This window comes from Ambystoma mexicanum, chromosome 1q (assembly GCF_040938575.1).
Source record: "Ambystoma mexicanum isolate Mex_15411 chromosome 1q, UKY_AmexF1_1, whole genome shotgun sequence".
Lineage (NCBI taxonomy): Eukaryota > Metazoa > Chordata > Amphibia > Caudata > Ambystomatidae > Ambystoma > Ambystoma mexicanum.
In genome coordinates, this window is record NC_090922.1 from 534,297,174 (window position 1) to 534,312,214 (window position 15,041).

General features: G+C 43.1%; 1 long non-coding RNA gene across 1 annotated transcript; it reads left to right on the top strand.

Moving 5' to 3' along the window:
* Window positions 1-4,917: 4,917 nt before the first annotated feature.
* LOC138521643 (uncharacterized) lies at window positions 4,918-6,090 on the top strand. The gene is made up of 3 exons (XR_011283087.1): window positions 4,918-4,977; window positions 5,418-5,512; window positions 5,692-6,090. It is a non-coding gene; the product is annotated as an uncharacterized lncRNA (long non-coding RNA).
* The last annotated feature ends 8,951 nt before the right edge of the window (window positions 6,091-15,041 follow it).

Genomic DNA, 15,041 nt, shown 5'->3' on the forward strand with positions numbered 1-15,041 from the left:
CATGTGAAACAATTCTGTAATTTATTTTTAAGTTGCCCCTGACGTAAAATGCTTAAGGAAATGATTTGAGAAAGGCCAAGGAAGGCCGAAACACGTGTTATCTAATCAGCAATTCAATAAAACACATATTGATACTATTGGGCGCAGAATCCTGGATCTTCATTCTTCTGTTTTGCATAGTTTATGACGGGTTTCCAGAGGCTTACCGTTAATTCAGTGAACTGCGACCCTAATTAAATATTAAATCCCAGGGAAGGTGAGGGTCTCCTACTCCCCTTGACCTGGTTGAACATATTCTACCTAAGTAAACAAGTAGTGCCACCGCCAAGATTCGACACTAAAGTCGCCATACAGACCAACTGTATCCCCAAGCCTGACATAGTGTATACTTTTTGTAATATTACAGTTTGGCTACCAGGCAGACTGGTGGACGTACCTTACAACAATGGCAGCATATTTAAGGAATCAAGAAGAAGAAACCAAGAATCTATTCAATAAAAAAGGTGACATAACACATGCATTCTCAAACCTCAATAAAAGACAAGAAGACCTTCATTCTAAATTCATACGTCTAGAAAGACTATCGAAGAAAGAAATAGACAAATACTGGGAGGAAGTTTCCCTGGAGAAATATGTTAAGAATTACCAAGTACCACCTGGCCTAAGAATACTTATATTTCCTAACTTCCACAGTAATGAGGACAATGATTTGGCAGAAGCATGGGAAGCTAACCTCTGCAACAGCTCAATGAAAATGATGGACTTATTAATCGAAAAATGCCACAAGAGAACATAAAAGAGCAGTAGAGGGGATTGAAAACATCAAAAAAGAAATCACTGAGATGAAATCAAATGAAGAAACCAAAGTTAAAAATTATGAGAAAATGTATGATATCTTACAAATATACCAGGATGAAGTGAAAATTAGAAAACTAAGAAAAAGCTATCGAGATGATCATGATTACAGGGAGGATAGGGTCTACACCTTCCATACAGAATACGATAGTAATGTTAAAACATCTTCCAGAAGTTCGACACCGAACACATCTTCGGCTAGTTCAGAAGTTGACTCCGAATCTGACACTGTGGAGGTGGATACCTCACTAGGTAAACAGGATAAAGGATATATGAACCAGATTAAACGCTATAAAAAAGGGAAAAGAAACTCGACACAGAAGACAGTCCATTTTTAGCTATCACTAATAGTGAATATCCCCAATGTGCCCCAAGGAGTGGGGGGCGCAGGCAGCGGAGGACAAGAAATCACAGCAGAAAACAAAAGACATGCGAGGGCCAGTTCAAAGGAAACCAGCAAGAACAAATAAACCAAGATTTGGTTATGAACCTCTCAAAAAGACCTATTACAATAGATGAGAGAAAACTATTGAACAAGGGATTGTCATTCGCACCAGCAAAAAACTTGCAAGATATTGATATCCATATTGACTTGTTTAAGTTTATATGTAAAAATAAACTCAAGAAATGTTTCGCCACGAAGGCTCCAGGAGATTACCGAGCTAAAGAAATACTGACACCAATTAGTGACCTACCCATACAAGACATTGAAGACACCTTTGTATTACAATCACTGACAGAAGATGAGAACTTTGAGATACAGAACTTATTATTACATGAATTCCGAATCAAACCAGATCTCTTGACCACCAAAGGGTTGAAAACCAAATCTAAATTCATCCCTCAGTTATCGAATGAGATTATCATTGATACATTTTATAGAGCAGTTACGCAAGATCTATACAACCTTTCACAACATATCACATATGATACAAGATGCCCCATTTCGGAACCAGATAACTTGACCAAAGGAGAATGGATAGCACTTAAGAACCTTTCAGAGGATACCCCTATAGTTATCAAAGAGGCAGATAAAGGGGGCAATATTGTTATTATGGACAGAGAGGATTACCTAACCATGACTACAAATCATTTATCAACACCAGGATGTTACAGGTTAATCAACCTTGTAGTACATCAAGCAATACTGGCTAATACTGAAGAATTGATAATGAGTTGGCATAAAAAAGGTTTAATCACTGATGAAGAAAGATCTTATCTGATAACTAAAAATCCAGTGACTCCAACTATGTATTTTCTACCGAAAATTCATAAAGATTATCAAAACATCCCGGAGGGTCGCCATATCCTAAGTGGTATAGGATGGGTGACTGAAAATGTATCTGAATATTTAGATTCTATTCTGAAACCAAGAGCAAGTCAAGTGAATTCTTACCTACGGGACTCATCCAGTATTATTAACATACTTCAATCGTTTGTCTGGCAAGATTCTTTTAGACTGGCTACTCTAGATGTCAAAGCCCTATATACATCAATTCAACACAAATGGGCACTTGCCTCCATCGACTTTACTTTCAGGAACGACTCTGCTTCTTATTATTTACAAATTGACATGCTCAAAGAGATGTTACAAATAACACTTGATTCTAATTTGTTCACCTTCGATAATAGTTTATACCAACAACTCAAAGGAGTAGCAATGGGGACGAAATATGCACCTGCACTAGCTAACATCTTCATGGGCATGCTTGAGGAATTCACAGTTTACCAAGATCCATGCTTTCAGGAGAGAGTTAAATTATGGATCAGATATATCTATGATATATTTCTGATTTGGGATGGACCAGACTCATTACTTCACCAATTTACAGACAGACTCAATCAGAATTCATACGACATAACCTTCACGGGAGAGAATAATGCCCACATTATTAACTTTTTGGACCTCACCATACATGTTAAAGATGACCATTTGGAAACTTACACCTTCAGGAAGCCAACTGAAGTCAATTCTATTTTGCATGCTAACAGCTGTCACCAACGCACAACCATTCGCAACATCCCACTTGGGGAATATATTAGAACGAGACGTAATTGTAAAGATGACTTGAAATTCCAACAGGAATGTAATCTTCTCAGAAATTGTTTTAAAAATAAGAGGATATCCAAATCAATGTTTGCAGAAGGCTTTTTAAAAAACTAAGAATCTCAAACAACAGGACAAGTTATCTCCAAAAAATCAAGTAAAAGAGAAACACAGGACAACAGTGTTCATAACCCAATAAAACAAGGACCACCAAAGATTTAGGAAGATCCTGCAGAAACATCGGTATCTACTTCATTTGGATGAACACTTACATCATTATATTGAGGACAGACCTGCTATTACTTTCAAGAAAGCAAGCACTTTGAAATCCATTATTTGCCCATCACTGTTACCAGACGCAAAAGGAAAATCCCAACACCCATGGCTGGATACTAAACAACCAGGCTTCAGAAAATGCGGCTTTTGCACAATGTGCAGATTTGCAATGGACAAAACAAAGGGAGTAGTAGGTCCAAATGGTAAAAACATTGTAATACAACAAATGATTAATTGCAGAACAAACTTCATTTGGATGAACACTTACATCATTATATTGAGGACAGACCTGCTATTACTTTCAAGAAAGCAAACGCTTTGAAATCCATTATTTGCCCATCACTGTTACCAGACGCAAAAGGAAAATCCCAACACCCATGGCTGGATACTAAACAACCAGGCTTCAGAAAATGCGGCTTTTGCACAATGTGCAGATTTGCAATGGACAAAACAAAGGGAGTAGTAGGTCCAAATGGTAAAAACATTGTAATACAACAAATTATTAATTGCAGAACAAAGTATGTAGTGTATGGAATTATTTGCATCTGCAAAAGAATGTACATTGGTAGCACCAAAAGGGAGCTCAGAACTAGGATTCGGGAGCACCTAATGAAGATTGGCAGCCAAGAGTCGACGTTACCATTAGCCATGCATTGGCAGAATAATCACCAATTGGACGATACGAGCCTCATTAGATTCGTGGGCTTAAAACAAGTAGCATTATCCAAAAGAGGAGGCGATAGAGTGAAAGCACTACGCCAAGCGGAAGCTAGACTGATTTGCTGCTTATTTATTTAACACAACAGTGTTAGGTTTAAATTTTGATACAGAAATGGTGTCGTTCCTGTAGCACCATCATAGGAAACTTCAGTATATGTACAAAACATTTTCTGGATGAAAGACAGAATGTGAAGGCAATGATAGATATATTTTGATGTTGAACATGTGTCTAAGAATGTGGTAATAATGTAATTTTGTTATGTGTCTCTAATATTGACAAATATAGTATGACGTTTCTTATCTTGGAATCAGTAGATGATAGCAATTGAATGCCAAGTTCAAAAAATGTGTCTTTGCTAAACAACAACAATATGATGTCTCTTGATGAATACTGAAGAACTATTCTACATGATAAAGCTTGATGAATAATGGAATAGTGAATGGGATGCCCAATACTTCATTGCAAAAGAATTTGTGTGTATTTGTATACAACAACGCAGCAGTTATGGACTGTCAAGGTTGTAAGTACACCGGTAATATGGTCTACATGTATCATATTTATCCCAAAACTTTGAAAATAGGAATTATAGAGACTTTATGTGAGTCCCGATACAACCACGGTTTCATCGATACATTACACCAGCTACTTAGGATAGGGACTTACTAATGACAAAAGATTAAACTACATTGCCCACAATGCATTGCTCCAGGGTATTACGTCAGGGGCAACTTAAACATAAATAACATAACTGCAGTTGCATCAATTCATTGCCCCAACTAGTTATGTCAGGGGCCCTTTTAAATTAGATATGACTAAACCTTAAACTACGTTGCCCACAATGCATTGCAAGCATTTTACGTCAGGGGCAACTTAAAAATAAATTACAGAATTGTTTCACATGTAAGGAGTCTGATCGCTAATATATAATATCACCTACTCTTTTAGACACAATTTAAAAGAATGAAGAATAATACTATTCCCCCTTTCTCTCTTGTTGATGGAATCTGTTGCATGGTATCACCATGACAACACATAAATAGTCCCAAAATGGCGGCTCACGCAGATGACTGTAGCACCAGTAAGTAACATACAAACTTTACTTTGGAAATACACACGTTACGGAACTAAGTGTTTTCGCAAGGAGATTAGCATCAGCTCTTGCTTGTTTTCTTTTGACATTGATGAATGACAGCATCACGGGAGTTTGAGGGAATAGTACGAGTATGCACAGAATCTAAGTATACGGGGGTTCTGTTTTCTGCTTTTTGAAACGGTGCAAAGACACTTTTAAGTGCTAGCATTTCTTTTTGGGCTGTTAAATACGATTTTGACAAATGAATGGGTATTTTGGCTTACATACTGTTAATATAAGTAGGACATCGATGCATTTGTGCATTTGGGCACACTTTCTTTGATTGTTGCTTTCCTAACCTGGACCTAATTAGCATCAGTGTGTTTGACACAGAACACTAGATCAAAAATACTTTATAATATAGGAACTAATGATTTTTTTTCTAGACAACACCCCACCAGAAAAATGAGCATGGGATTGTACCCGTAATTCGAAAGTGCAAGCATTTAGGCTAAGAATTAACCAACTAACCCTACACTGGGTAAGTTCATGATAGCATTACGATATAATTTCATATACTTTACCGGAAATGGGAATTCATGACACTATACTTACCATATTTTCTTTTTTTCTTTCTCCCTTGTTGTTTTTTGATGACCTTGTCTCCATCCTTTTCTCTGACCTCTCCCCCCTACAACAATTGTTTCTTAATATTTTTAGTTTGCATATGTCCACTGATATGACATTGATACATTGTATATCAATAATGTTGTTTTTCTGATGATTTTCTTACCCTATGCATCCATTCCCAACGCCAACCCGTATTTCTCTGTCTATGGTGAATTTAACCCATTGTTGTCGATACATTTTATATGTATTTCTCTATTCTGTGATTCTATAATGGTTCTCAATGGACGCTCACCTGCTTTTTCTCTACTTGTTGTTATTGCTTGGATTGGGTGCATACTGTGAACGAATATATTGGTTTAATGATGATAATTTTACCAATTGACGAATGTAGTGAACTGTAATAACATTATAGCCCCGTTTTGAGAAAGGCCAAGGAAGGCCGAAACACGTGTTATCTATGGGCAATTCAATAAAACACGTATTGATACTATTGGGCGCAGAATCCTGGATCTTCATTCTTCTGTCTTGCATAAGACTCATACATGTTTATCATAAAGATTGTGGCCCAGGGAGGGTGGAGCTTGGAATCCTAAGTGGGGTTTAGTATTCCCCACAATGTTATCTCTGGGATTGTATGAGGGCCAGGTGCGGGGGGCACTTCATCCGAGCGGTACTAGGAACCTGGGCCCTCCTCAGGGGGAGGAATGGGTGGGGGGAGTTTCAAGTTGGGGATTAATGTTGTTGTTGTGGGTTGGAGGGAAGTGGGGAGGGCTTCTGGCCCACCTGATCTCCTCCTTCTCTCCTCACTTTCAGTGTTATGCAGATGACACACAACTCTCCTTCAAGCTTCCTTCTACTGCCTCCTTTCTCATCGCTAACTTTTATTCAGGCATGGTGTGCTGCCAATGATCTCTGCCGTAATGCCAGTAAGACTGAGATCCTTCTCATTGGGAGTCCAACTCCCTCCTACCCTCTGGCCGCCCCCTATGGGCTCCCTCCCCTCACATTTTATGAGGCAAAAAAACCCTTGGTGTTATCTTTGACTCCTCTCTCTTCTCACATCACGTACCTTGCCAAGAAGGCCCACTATCAGCTGCACCTCATCAGAGACATTCTCCCTTGTCTCACCTTCCCCCAGAACCTCAATGTCTCCAGAGCTCTGGTCCTCTCTAGGCTGGACTACTTCAACAGCCTCTTCCTCAATCTTTGTCTATCCTCCCTTCGCCCCCTGCAACTAATCCAGGGTAGGAATGCAAAACTTATCCTTGGCCACAAGCCCAGTGACCACAGCTTTCTGGCCCTAAACTCTCCTCACTGGCTCCCGGTTGTTGCTAAGATCAAGTCCAAGACCCTCTGCATCATCCACAAGGCTTTCTGGGACCTGGGACCCAGCTACCTCCGATTCTCTTTTCCTTAATTCCTCCCTGCTAGAGCCCTTCAGTCTTCTAGCTGCAACTCTTGGCAGATCAGACGCTTCTCTAAGCAGAGAGTGGGGGGTATATCTCTCTCCTCCGTATAAGCATCCCTTTGGAATGGTCTCCCTGCCCCTCTCAGGTTTGAGCAGGATCTCCTTAAATTCCGGAAGCTCCTCAAGAACCTCCTTTTCTCTTCTTCCTCCCCTCTCCCCTTCCCCCGCTAACACCCCCTTCTGCCACAGTGACTGGCTGCCTGGTTTCCTCAGTTCTATAAGCACCAGCCCCCACAACCAGTCTACCCCCTCCTCGCTCTTAGCATGTGGACCCTCACTCCCTACACCCCATGCAATCCCTTGCACTTGCCCTCCTGACCTCCCCTTAGCACTCGCCTAGCCCCTGTGGCCCTCTTCCCACTTCCCCCACATCCCCCTTTCTCTTGCACACTGTCCACTTTACCCTGCACTTCCCTGCCCACCCTAGCACTTCACATTTTGCCCTACCGGCACCCCCCCCTACACTTCTTGTTACTGCACTTTCACAATTCGAATGTCACAAGGCCTAGTAGGACCATTATTGTTATCTTTCTCCCTTGTCCCCTCTTTTTGTGTTGTGGCACCTTGAACCACCATTTGTTGTATAGGCGCCTTATAAATATACCATAAATAAAATAAATAAAGTGTAATATCTAGCCTACTCTCCCCACAAATGCATCTGACAGTGATGCATTGCCCACCTCTAAATAATTAAAATGCAACTCATTGTCCTCCTCCACCTCAGCCCAGGTTTTCGTATGCCGGAGGGAAATACTGTGAACTGGTAGTGGGTATTACCTAGCTTGAACCTTAGGTATTTTCTATGCGCTGGCAACATTGAAATATGAAAGTGTCTATCTTTCATGTCCAATGTTGCCATGTAATCATCTTGCTTCAGAAGTGGAATTACTTCCTGCAGCATTCTCATGCTGAATTTTTGTGGTTTGAAATACATGTTTGCAGAACACAGTTCTAAAACAGGGTGCATGCTCAAATCCTTTTTTGGGACAAGGAAGTATATTGAATACATACCTTTGTTTACCTCTAGGCGTGGAACCAGCTCTATCGCTCCCTTTTGTATTAGTGTTAGTAGTTCTGTTTTTAGAATCAAGTGATGCTCTTGCGTCATCCTTCTTGATCTCAGTGGATGATGGTAAGGTGTTTCCAGGAATTTGATAGAATATCCCTTGGCCACTGTTGATAACACTGATATAAAATAGTTTAGAGGGCCTTTCCTTTCTAGTATTTTATAGGGTCCAAACCAATTGGAGAACACCTTATTTTCTGAAGTGTCTAACAGAACTAGTACTGCTTGTCTGATGGAGAAGGTATGGGGTACGGCATGTTTGTTATAATTAGCCTGATGTTCTCAGGCTTGTCCCAGATGTTTCCGCACAATTTCTTACCGCTGCCATATGAGATCATATTTCTGGGCGGTTTGAGAGATTGGTAGGATAGCCTCTTCCCTCTCTTCCCACGCCTCCTTTAACATATCCAAACATGTGTCGTGGTTCCCTCCCAGAGAGATGTTTAAACAGAGAATATCCCAGAGTATCTTGTAGGGGAGGGGCGTCTTTTGTACTGCAAATAAGGCCCATGGGGGCGCTGCAGAGCAGACTGCAAAACGGCTGCACTTTCTTCAACCTCCATGACTGCCTCGCAATCATCTGGCCTGCTTGCTGCTTAAACTGGTTGACTGCCCAGTGTGAAGTGGACTATTCACTGCTGGAAAGGCTGGAGTGCCTCCCGACAAAGGCTGAAGATTCTGTCCACTTCCCTGACAAGAGTATTGGTGCCTTCTCTGTGCGGGGCTGTGAAGGCCTGGAGTGGGAGGAGGAGCTGCGGAGGCCACAGGAGCCAGGTGAGTCGTGGTGGTGCCTGAGGACTGGGCCCTGGTCACCATACCACTGAACGTGCCCAAGCAGGATACAGACAGGGGGCCAGGTAACAACTGTGTGTGTTCTGCAGACTGCACATGGCAAGCTGCGTGTCACTGGCAGCACGGATGCTGCATGAGTGTTGGGGAGGCCGGAGTCGGCCATGACACCTCCGTACTGGGAATGGCAGTGCCTTAGACGGCGAGGAGCTGCTGCGGATCTGGTGGCTTCTTGCGACCTGAGCTTTGATCACTGGTATAAGTGCAGAATGACTTGCGCTGGGAGAGCACTGGGAGCCTGGTGATAATTGAGTGACCCTTGCAAGCCTGCGCTGGTGGGCAGCGTCCGTCCTGCTGCCGACCTGCAGCCCTGATATTGTAGGGGTACTGGAGAGACTGGCGATGGCCTGGATGTTTGCACTGCAAGATTGCTGAAGCCCTGTGCGATACAATCTATGGCTCTTGCTGCCAGCGGGAAATACTGCTGATAAGGGGGAGTTGCTACTAAATAGGAGAGGCACACTCTACCACCTGCGAGTGAGTACGGACCAGGAGCCTTCTATATAACACACTGGGGGTGTCTTTGGCCAGTGCTCACCTGGATAACACTCATGGTGCGACTGCTGGCTGTGTTGTGTGCATACTCCTTGATACCTGTGGCAATAGTGTGTGGTCCTGGTGGGTCAGATGCCCAGGCAGTGTAAACTATATTCTGAGGCTCTACCCTGGGCAACCTCCTTACTGTGTAATATGGCTGAACTGTACCCCACTGCTAACATGACAAACAGGGGGGGCAATTAAATGAAGCAGAGGAACCTGGACCCTGAGCTGAGCAATCTGCTGTATTGAGTTAGCAGCCGGGGTAAGGAGAACAAGATGCCACGAACCTCAGGTAGTTTATGGAGAGTATGCAGGCGGGATTCGCCACCATGACGGATAAGCTAGATGGTATTTCTACTAATATTAGTACCCTGAACGGCAAAATGGAACAGGTGTGTTCAAGGGTGACAGAGGTAGAGGCGCGCATCAGCATGACTGAGGACGACATACTAACGCTTAAAAACCAAGTGTCTGGATTGGCCAAAGACTTGAAGAGGGCCTTACTAAAATGTGATGACTTGGAATCCAGGTCGAGGAGAAAAAACATCCGCATTGTGGGACTCCCTGAGGGATTTGGGCGTGGACCCATCTGAACCCGTAGGCCCTTTTAAGTGAGATAGCACTCTATGGGAATGCAGACGTTACTCATACATCAATGATAAGATTGAATTTTTTGCTGTTTTATTAACAATTATCTAAAACAGGAAGTACAATGGACATCAACGGACGTCTCACAGCATATCACTCAAAGCATTTCATGAAAAACAACACTTTTATAATGAAAATTCGTCATACGTGACATCATACTATGTGACAAAATAAGAAAACCTACGTGAGATTGTGGTTGGTCTCTAAGGTCAGGTGGAGTGCTATGCCCACCCATAGTGCAAGTCATCTTCGCTGTCATAAAATACACATTTCATTGGCTTTCAAACTATAGGGATCTTTGCTACGTGACCCTCTACAATTGGTTGACACACTTGTAACCTTCTGGAATATTCCACTCGATAGCAGCACGTAAGCTGGTACCCGAGGTGCTCGAGGGTTTGGGCTTGACCACATCTCCCCACCAAATTAGCCCATCATCCATCATCACTCCTGCTGTCTGCCATTCGAATTAGTCTTTGACCTCGGCCTTGCAAGTATCACTGCGCCTGAGAATAGAAGAGAGTATGAGCATGGTCTTATCATCATGTCTCAGTGTAGCTTGCCCAAAGTCTATTTTCATCTTGACCATGTGGCAGGAGACCGTGTTTTGAGCTCCTTATTTGCATTTAACACTATTAAATGAATAAAACCTGGCACTTCTAGTGTTTTTCCATTACACCTCAACAGGAGCACACCTCGCTTCTCACGTTCATTGCATCTTCTCGAATAGATAACCAGTTTCTTGGCTGCCCCAACTATTGACACTAAGCCAGACAACCTTTCTCAAATCTTCCTTTATCAGCTGTTTTCTTCAACTGCGCCACACTTTCAGCTCTTCTGTTCATGGGGTCCTAGTTTGCTAAAACACATCGTAGAACATCCAGATTCTATACACATAGGTGTATAGAGGTGGCACCACCTGCAGTCTATTCACTATGTATAGCCAGCCTTCATGATTACTCAGTCTACTTGCGTTTCAGCATCTGTACAATTATAAAACAGCTTGCATTTTCTTCAGTGCCCTTCACACGTGCAATCTTCATTCCGCACATAAAATGTTACTCAATTCTTCACTTTGCCATCAGATTCTATAAGGTCCATATAGTCTCTTTATTGGCATCTCTTCTGGGTGCGTAATTTCTGCTTCATGTGATGTCACCACTTCTCTCTTTCATTCATCTTCACACTTCTTCCGGAACCTCCTTAAAAAACTGTAATTTCTCTGCGGGTACATATGTAGGGCTTTGTTAATGGATACCTTGTTTCAAGGATTCTTCGCGGTATAGGAACCATTATTGGTGTTGTGCATTTCGCAATTTCCGGTTTCCAATATATAGGCATAATAGGGGCCGGACCTCCGGTAGAGGCACTAGCTCCTCTTCTACACATACTAAAAGAACTGCTTGGAGACCTGGCCTTTTCGTCTGCGTTTGTGATTGAATGGGCACATAGAACACCGTCGATGAAACCTAAACCGGGTGCCCCTTCTAGGGCTGTCACTGTGAAACTCCTGAATTACCGGGACATAATCTTGGGGCTGGCGAGAGAAAAGGGCTTGCTGCACTATGAAGACACCACTAAACATATCTACACGGATTTCTCTACTGCTGTGTAAATGGAGCATAGATCTTTTTTGAGAGTCAGAAAAACTGCTTAGGGTAAGAGCAATCCCACATGCAATGCTCATCCCAGCACGACTGTGAATACAGCATTGTGGCAAAGTCCTCTTCTTCACGATGCCGGAGGAAGCTATGGCCTTCATAGAGGCCAATATGCCCATCGAGCCCCTGCGAGACACCAGTGGGGAGTCGGAGATGGCGGCTTCTTCCACACGTTGAATGTACTGTATTATACTGCGGACCTGGCATGCTTGATGTGTCTAACATTGGGGAATACTGGCTAGAAACTTTTCATTCATTCATTCACTTATTCACTCCTTACTGGGTAATGAAGTTTTCATTAGTGTGCTGGGAAAAAACCTATAGCGGACAGTCAGGTTTATTTTTCATACATCCTTGGTAATGATGGGCGGGATAGTATCGGAGACGGACACTGGCAGACGGAAGATGAAGCGATGTTCCCTTGCAAGGTTGCTGGTATGGTACTTGCGCTAATGTTGGGATTACTTAGAGGGGTCAGGGGGCACTGACATGGCCCTGGTTGGAGGGGTGATGAGGGAGTGGGGGTGAAGGGGTTGTTGGGAAAAAATTATTTTAAAATTGTTTTGGCAGGCACAATGTAAAGGCCATTAGTGATTGTAGCTCATATTTGATGTGGCTGGGAGCATGCAATGAGACTGTGCTATGCAATTCTATCTTAGGCCTCAATGGGGACTGTTAACATTTTGAGCTGGAGTGTAAGGGCACTCGGGAATTACTCCAGAGCTAGGAGAATAACGTCCTATGTAAACTGGCATAATCTGCATACACTATTCTTGCAAGAGACTGTGAATTATGCTTTCGCTAAGGGATAGGGGCTAATAGATTTTACACTAATTTCTCGATGCAGTCCAGGGAGGTCCTGACCTAATTTATAAACATGTGAAAATTGAGTTGACCCGGTCAGTCGTTACGTTGTCGTACACTGTAAGTTGTTGAATAGTGCTGGCTAATTCATAGATGACCCGGAGTTCAATGCAAACCTAGCAGATAACCTCATGATTTATCCCTTGATACCAATTATATGGAGGGGTATGAATAGAATACTGAATCTGGACCTGGACCGCACGGGTAAAACGCCCAGATCACTTTCGAAGGCAGAAGGCTGTATTTTAAACTGAATAAATAGGCTTAAACTATGAAATATGGCGGGCTTTGCACCGGGCGACACAGGGATTCTTTTACTACTTATCATCACATGATATCTCATCTAGGATAGACCTATTCCTAATCTCGGAGTGCCTAGTGGGACAAACAGTGGTGACCGAAATATTTCCCTGTACATACTCGGACCACTCGCCGATAGTGCTTTCTTTGAGATGGGGTGGCAAACCTTAGAACCGTGCAACATGGCGATTCAAGGACGCTAGCACTGAGAGACTTGGTGTTCAAAACGAGTATTGAAGATGACATTAGCACTTTCTTTCAAACTAATGAAAACAATACAGTATCACAAGGTACTCTTTGGCTAACGTTTAAGGTTTTCTTTAGGGGGATGGCCATGTCCAGGGAGTTTGGCGTGCTTCAGACTATCCGTAGGTATATAGCCCTTAGTGAAGACAAACTCAAAGTTTTGAAAAGCAAATATGTGGCTGCGCCAAACCGCACTACACTGGCAGACATTAAGACCCTACTAGAGGTGTTTAAGCAGCATGCGGATAGGGAGGTAAAATATTTTGTGAAGCAAACTGATGGCCTGGTGGAGCACTCTCCAACTTCATTCAGATGGAAAGGGATCTGAATTATATAGTCGGCATGTGTGATGAACATCAGAATATGAAGTATTCAGACCAGAGTATCAATAATGTTTTTTTGTTTTTTTTTTAAAAACTATTTTTATTAATTTTACAACACAACCAAAAACACAAACCAAACAAGCAGTGCACTATACAATAGTTACATTAGAATCAATTAGTCCTTGAGCACCGCCCCCCTAATACCACCCCCTGTTACGAGCCTGTTTGTCTTTCACACTCAGTATCTGTTACTCGTGGCAGGGCATCACCTTCCTCGGATTCCGCTGAGTCCAATACTGTTCTGAACAATCTAGCTATAAGTGATTTCCACGCCATCAGGTTACCCACTTCTTCCTCCCCACTCATGCTACTTGCCTCCTGCCATACCACCGTTTCAACCTCTGCCCATTTCTGCAATTCCCTCCACCACACCTCCACTCTTGGCCTGTGACACCTTTTCCATCCCATAGCAATCCTCCGTTTCGCAAGCACATATGCCAGGTCTTTCAGTTTCCCAACATGTTTAAGCTTCCGTGGCCTGGGAAACCCTCCCAGCAGGCAGGCCCAGGCCGTGTCTACGATGAGCGTGACCCCCTTCCCTGCCAGTTTTTGTGCCACTTCTCTCCAGAAACGCTCAATTACTGGGCATGACCAAAACATATGTGTCATATCTGCATTTTCCTCATCACACTTAGGGCACGTCTGTGGCGTTTAGATATCCTCAAAGGGGTCATGTACGCTCTATGCGTTACATACAGCTGTATTTGCTTCAATCTAGCATTCCTAGATACTTTCTTGTGGTATCCCAGGGCACGCTCCCATACCCGATCCTCCATCTGGGCCCCCACCTCTGCTTCCCAATCCAATCTCAAATGCGTCAATTCTTTCCCAACCTTAGTCATCACCATCTCATACAGTCTAGAGATCTTGTGCCCCCCTTCCGTTATGTCATATATTGTCCCTATAATGGCATCTGGTTCCTCCGCCAATACTGTCTCAGGCCACTTCTTCCGAATGTTCTGCACCAGCCTATGATATGTAACATATTGGCCCCCATGCAATCCTGCCTCTCCCCCCATTTCCTCAAAATCCCTGATGGTCCCTTCTTGCCAGATGTCCCCTACTGTTACCAGCCCAACCGACTCCCAGTAGGTTCTGATTATCATCCTCAGTTGTCTGTCTCCATCCGCCAAAGCAACCAGCGGTACCTGCAGGGACCACGGGTGCGGGTCTCCCATCATCCGGCATGCTCGACGCCACATATTCCACCCCAGCAACAACATCCCAGGCCATTCTTTCATTTCTGACTCAGGCAGCCAGATAATTTCCTTCAGGTAAAACGGGGTACAGTCTCGCCCAAACAACCTAAATTCAGGGGTCTCTTCATCAGAAAGCCATTTGGCAACATATTGGGCCTCATTCCGAGTATGGCGGTAAGGGATAGCGGCCACCGGTAACGAGACCGGTGGCGGTAA